Source organism: Oreochromis niloticus, linkage group LG23 (assembly GCF_001858045.2).
Source record: "Oreochromis niloticus isolate F11D_XX linkage group LG23, O_niloticus_UMD_NMBU, whole genome shotgun sequence".
In the NCBI taxonomy this organism is placed as follows: Eukaryota; Metazoa; Chordata; class Actinopteri; order Cichliformes; family Cichlidae; genus Oreochromis; species Oreochromis niloticus.
Genome location: NC_031986.2, coordinates 9318467 through 9325140, shown reverse-complemented (window position 1 = coordinate 9325140; position 6674 = coordinate 9318467). Strand labels below are relative to the sequence as shown.

Genomic DNA, 6674 nt, shown 5'->3' with positions numbered 1-6674 from the left:
TTTTGGTTTTTTTAATAAGAGACAAGCAAATCTTCTCTATTAGAGTTGAAGAATCACTATATTATTTCCACTTTACTTAAATTCTAGTTTTAGAGTGCTACATTTTCCTTATATAAGCTATAACAGACAAAAATAGCATTGGTGCTACCATTAATATCTCAGTTATAAAAAAAAAAGTGTATTTACACATTTATAAATATTTCACTTTTACATGCAATATATTTTTCCATATAACATACACTGTAACAAAAGTCAGTAAAATATACAGCAAAACACCGTCAAATTCCAACGGTAATGGAGCGTAAAACCAAAAACTTCCTTTTACTGTATTAAATAGATTGAATAACCGTTAATTGTGAGACTGGATAAAACTTTGTTTTTTACTGTAATAAAATGTTGAAATTATAAATATTGTCTGTGAAAACAAATAAATATGCATACATTTTACAATTAAATATTGTAATGTTGAAAATGTCTGAAAAACTTAGATTTTACGGTATTATTTGAGTAAAACTACATCTTTTGGGGTTGTGCACATTGGAATTCACAGTATAAAGCTGTAAATTTTTAAGCAAACAAAAACATTCATTTTTACAGAAGCAAGATGTTAAAAAATAGGGTCCACCGTAATAATACAACCAGTAAATACCATTAAAAAAAAAAAAAAGCAAATATCAGCAGTGAAAGACAATAAAATTGATAGTATTTTTTTTTATTTTAAAATTCAGATACTGATATACAGATTAAAAGTTAGGCCTGCAGTATATCATTGTTAACCTTCTGATAAAAAAAAATCAACAGCAAAAGAAGATGTTAAAAATAAAGTTCATGGTTGTGAATAAAATTGATTTCAATAATCTTTTTTAATTATTATTTTAAAACAACTTTATGTTGTTGTGTTTCACGCCATATTATCAGACCACCTTAAGTGGGTCCGCCTTAAATTTTGAGTTTGTGTGATCGCTGTTGATTGGTAGCTAAACTGCTGGTAAACTGTGTACAGACGTTTTACGTTCGAATTGCAGAGAAAAAAAAATTCTGGTAGCAACATTGTGCAGTATGAGCGAACCATTTCACCAAAAAAAGGGGAAGCAAGGCAAGACGTGGCTGCAGCGGTCTGCAGACGTGACTTCTGATCAAATTCGAATCTCCTCCTAAAGAAACAAAGAGCGACATTACATTGCGGGATGACGTCACCTGAAAATGACCAATAGCGCGGCGCGCTGCTGAGCTGTGTGCCAACCGCTCTTTTTTTCATGCAGGAGACTCAAGTTGGCTTCGCTAACGGACACAGTTTTGAACTCGTATATTAGCTCCATTTATTGCTGCTTGGACCACAGCATCTTCGGAATTTGTAGACATCCTGGCAGCTTACAATTAGTTCGAGGTGAGGTGAGTACATGCAACTTCAAGTTATCTCTGTTATAAAAATCCACCAGCCCAGCGTTTATAGATAATTTTAGCAGTTCGTTTTTTATGAGTGAGGTTGTGAATTTAGTTAGCATTTGTGAGTTGAGTTAGCATTAGTGTCACGAGGGAAGCATTGCTCTGGATTAGTTTCTGTGTTTGGCGTGCTTAATTCGCTAGGGAGGAATTACCAAAGTACATGGAGTTATGTTAACCTGTAATTTCCTTGGTAAGGTAGTTCAGTCATCAAGGGGCTACGTGATTTTTTTGGTCAAAACCCATCATGTCTCAAGCTAGTACTCTACCAGGATGCCTTTGAAGTCGTTAACCCTTTAGGCTCTGCAAGGACAAAACACAAGGTATTATTTGTATATGCATCAGTGGCAAACTTGCCACTTCATGTACGCTCAGACACAGATCACATGTCTCTTGTCTTACTGTGCAGGGAGAAAGATTTTAAAGAGTTTGGTCATGCTAATGTGTTCTCTGAATTACTGGCAGACTTGAAAGAATTGGAGGACAGTGGGATTGTTGCATCAGATGAAACTAGAGTCAAAGGAACTTTGTTTTGCATTGCTGGTGATAATCTGGGTTCTCACTGTATTGGTGGCTTCACTGAAAACTTTAGTTCTTCAAAGTACTTCTGCAGGTACTGCCTGATAACGAAATCTGAATTTCAGGGTGCTGACCCAAATCTGTGTGGACCAGAACGTACCAAAGAGAACTACAACTCTGCTGTTGATCGCCTCCAGATTGACAATACACCAGACGTCGAAGGAGTGAAGTTCAGGTCAGTGTTCAATTCACTGAAATACTTCAACGTTTGTATGCCAGGCTTGCCACCATGTCTAGGTCATGATATCTTTGAGGGAGTAAACAGATTCAAGAAGATATTTTACACATTTCTTTGTTGTCTGTCTCTAAATCTTATTTTGTCTTTATTATGATTAAAAAGGTTTGTTTTGTTCCTGCCCTTTTCAGACACTGAATTTGAGCAGAAACCATAAGGATACTCAAAGGACCTGTGACTCTCAGGAAATGGTGAGATTTCAGGTCATAATCTTTTTTTCTTTTTTTTCCCATTAAATTCATTTTCCTTTTTCCCTTTACAATATTGCTGTTTTGTTTTTGTAAACAGCATCAAATGAGAGGGACAGATGAAACAGTTTCAAGACAATGGCAGGAAAAACATGCTGAAGATTGAAACAAACCTTGGCTGGAAATATTTGGTATGTGTTTTACCGTAAATCAAATTGTTGAAAAACATTCAGCTACACTGCAACACAGGGAAACTTGATTTGCACTTATTTTGTTACTTTAATTTCTTGTCTCATTATTTTTGTCAGTTATTATTGTTTATGGTGTATGCCCTTCTTGTTTTCTTTCTGAATGCAGAAGGTATCTAGCCAGTCCACAATGAAAGCTTCGTTGCACCCCATGAGTCTTCTGGCAGAAATGATGGCGCCTGTATTCTTTGGTTTCCCTAAACATCACACCCTGCCTGTTTATACGAGGCTCTTCAATTAAGTCTGCACCCAAAGATTCAATAAGAGGTAAGCAGTGGTATTATTCAAGTTTTGCTAAAGAAAGATGGACAGGAGACACTAATCTTAATCAGCCGAGCTCAGGTTCATGTCCAGGTGAGCAGTTTCATATGCTATAAAATGTAGATTGAATGATAGGTCTCATCACCATGCATTCAGCCATTAACTTCAAGTTCTATGATAAATCAATAGAAAACTTAAATACGTTTTCCAACAAATTATGATTGTGATTAGGGCTGCGTTGTCTATGTATCACTTTTACATAAGTAGATTTAAAGGATAACTATTGCCAAAACGCAACCTGGGCTGTTTTTTTTTTTTTTTTACTGTATCGATTTTGATGCGCTCAAATTTATGCCCCGGCCCCCTAGTATTCCCATTCACTGGCTATTGACCACAAAACAAAATCACGGTCAATCTCAAAAACGGCTTGTTTGTCGTAATTATGCTTTTAGATATATGTTTGTCTCGTTTACAGTAAAAAAAAACAGCCCAGGTTGCATTTTGACAATAGCTATCCTTTAAGAACTGTATATTTTACACTTAAGAAATCATTTATCATTAGATCTGTTTTTGGCAGCACGTTTTGTTCATTTCTGTGCATTTTGCTCAAGCACTGATCAAACTTTGTCCATTTTTTGCTGCAGAGGGGATCCTGCCAGTCCAAAGTGAACTCCTGATGGACATTGAAGTACTCCTGCAGAGCTTGTATCTTCGACACCATGCGCATTAGAAACTCCACTGAGTCCTTTCCTTCACCAAGGCAGGACCCAGTGACTCATTACTGTTGATAGGTCAGGGCCAGGTAATATTTTGTTTCATATTTATTCATTCCTCTATGGATTACCAGCCATATATATGGACACATGCTGTATTCTCAAGATCTATGCTGTTTTGTAGGAATAGAGAAAATGATATGTTTAGTCTGTTTTCAAATAGTATGTCAAATTTTCTCATTGTTTATCAGTAATATTCACTACCTTGGCTATATATGAGCATCTTTAGGTTTTTCTATATTTAGCGGTTGCAAATGTAAAATGTACGGTAAACCATTTATGTTCCTCATATTGTACTGTATTTTTAGCGGTAAAATACCGGCAGCTGTGGTAGCCAGGAATTTACCGTAAAATGTATCTGGTCAAAATAAAATGCTGTAATTTGTTATACAATTTCACTGTGTTTTTTACTGTCAAAGGTTTTAATAAGGTTTAACATATTTCTGTTATTTTTACAGTTATTTACAATAATAGGGTCTATCCTATTACTGTTAAATTAACAACAAATTACTGTAAATATTATTATATCATAACCTTTTTTTTACTGCAAATATCCGTAAAAAGCTATGGAAAGTTGCATTTTTTACATTAAATTGCTGTATAATTGACAAATATATTTGTTTTTTTCTATCATGATTTTGGTAAAATAATACGTTGTCTACCTTAAAATTTAGGGTTACAAAACCAGTATACCGTATTGTCTTTTACAGATTCCACATTTTTTTCACGGTATATTCCTGGCTACCACAGCTGCCGGTATTTTACCGTAAATTTGACAGTTTTTTTTTTACAGTGTAGGCTATGCTCTTCTTTTCTGAATATGCTTAACTTCAAAACAACGTTAGTTGTGCATATCTTTAAAACAAGTGCAGTCCTACAACTGTTTACGGGGTGATTTTTTCCCCCCATCACTCCATATTTTAATAACCATGGTTCTTTGGTAAAGATCCAGCTGAGCTGGGAAAATAAAAATAAATATGTAATTAAGATTGAGCCAAAACACATGCTTGTTCCCAGCAGGAAGCGAATGCTGGACACATTCACAATCTCACACCTGCAAGTCAAAGAACACCTACGGACTTTGGCTGGATTATAGCATAAATGTAGAAGTAGGTGTGCATTTGTGTGCGAGGATGTGAGAGCGTGTTGTTAGTGCTAGCATGGATTCAAACTGCCACAGCTCCACCACGCTGGAACAGATCACTGCCTAATGTTAATAATTCAAAGTAGAATTTAATTAAAGTTAATTATTTAAGATGGTAAGAAATGTGTACCTTTTTCAATATTTAAGTGGATACCAACACACGCTGTAGATCCTATAATTAAGTCATCTGTCAGTGCTTTGCTATTTCTATAAAAACCTAAATATAGATCAAGTGGAAATAGAATGCTCGGTTTTCCCATGAAGCAACAGACTCTTCTCATTTTGACAAACAGTGTTTACTAAAAATGTATTGCTGAGGCAACTGTCAGGATGGTCAGCAGCCCTTTCTGTGCAATTCCCCCCTGCATCCAACATCCAATAATTGTTGTAGAATAAACTGTCTGAGCAAACCAGTTAAAGGACTCTCCTGTGTAACTTCAAACAGCTGAGCAATATTTTGATTCTGCTCCAGGGAGCGCAGCCGAAATGCAACGGTAGTTCAGCAAAGAGCAGTAGAAAGTGGAAATGCCACATCTATATGACTATATACGCAGCATACATACGCACACAGGGGGTGAAACACCAATGCTTGAAAGTGAATGTGTTGCCGTAATGCATTACAGCAGTCTTGTGCTGCTGGCCACAGAGCTCCTACATACTCTCTAAATGGAATCCTGCCAACTACTTCTCAATGTCAAACTCACTTTACAGCTACAACATGGCATGAATATTTTAAGATTAGCCATGAATATTTTTTCCAGGGAAAAATATATGCCAATTTTGACATAGTTCAAAGTTTCTGTCACCTCGCCATTGCTGTTCCAATATGAACTGTCTGCAGAGATTTGCGCCACACACAAGTGCGGGTTTACCTTTGATTTAGCGGTCAGGGCAGCCTGGTCATTTCACCTGAGCCGAGGTTATAATCCGGCTTTGAGTGAATTAAGGTGTGGACAAGGCGCACAAATTGAGCTTACCTGTGTACGCTTGGTGTGCTTGGTAAAGAGTTTCTGCCAATCTCTGTGATGCAATGCTGTCGGAGTACAACAAACTGGTGACTGGCGGGTGATGGTTCAGTGTTACGAACATGAAATTCTTTTACCCGAATAATAAGCACAAAAGTAGGACATCAAAAGTTTTCAAAGTGAGATCTTTAGGCACAGCTGCTCAAGAAGGAACATTAAAGAAGCCATATTTCATTTCTTACTATATAAAACAGAACAGAACAAGACCAGAGAAGCACTTCTCCTCAGTTATAATTCTTCTGCTTTACTTTCCTAACAACAAGTACTGCCGCTGTCAAGAAATTCCACCTTTAAAACTGCTGTAAACTTCTTTACCATTCTGTGAAAAGACACAATGTACGCACTAACGAAAAGTGTGCACATTTTTGCTGTGTGGACCTCAGTCCCAGGCCTAAATTGGCACTCAGAAACTTGACAGCCCTTGATATAAATGTTCTTCACATTAAGAAACCTGCAAACGTCGGAAGAAATGGTAAATTATGTATTAGTGGCAACTTGTGTCCGGAGTGCTTGTTAGCTTCAGCTGACACTTGATTGTTAAATTGCTGGAAGCTTGTGTCCAAGCAGATTATTTTCCAAATCCAGAACAGTGAACAATGAAAGAGTCTACATGAAACTCACTACATTATCCATGTGTCTCCTAGAGAGCAGTTATGTTAAATTATTACCATTTAATTGACTATTTTCTCAATACACTTCTACATCCAACTTCAATAACAGTAATTTATTTTGTCATTCTCTATTTTGTTACTGTGTTTTTAAAGCACAAAAAAAAACT

General features: G+C 36.4%; 1 long non-coding RNA gene across 3 annotated transcripts; it reads left to right on the top strand.

Moving 5' to 3' along the window:
• The first annotated feature begins 228 nt into the window (after positions 1 to 228).
• On the top strand, positions 229 to 4525 carry LOC109196749 (uncharacterized). Of its 3 annotated transcripts, none has more exons than XR_002058114.2 (6): positions 229 to 1387; positions 2088 to 2197; positions 2389 to 2448; positions 2546 to 2636; positions 2803 to 2960; positions 3599 to 4525. It is a non-coding gene; the product is annotated as an uncharacterized LOC109196749 (long non-coding RNA). The 3 variants fall into 3 exon arrangements; XR_002058113.2 differs by having other exon boundaries at positions 230 to 1392; XR_002058112.2 differs by having other exon boundaries at positions 231 to 2197.
• Positions 4526 to 6674: the final 2149 nt, after the last annotated feature.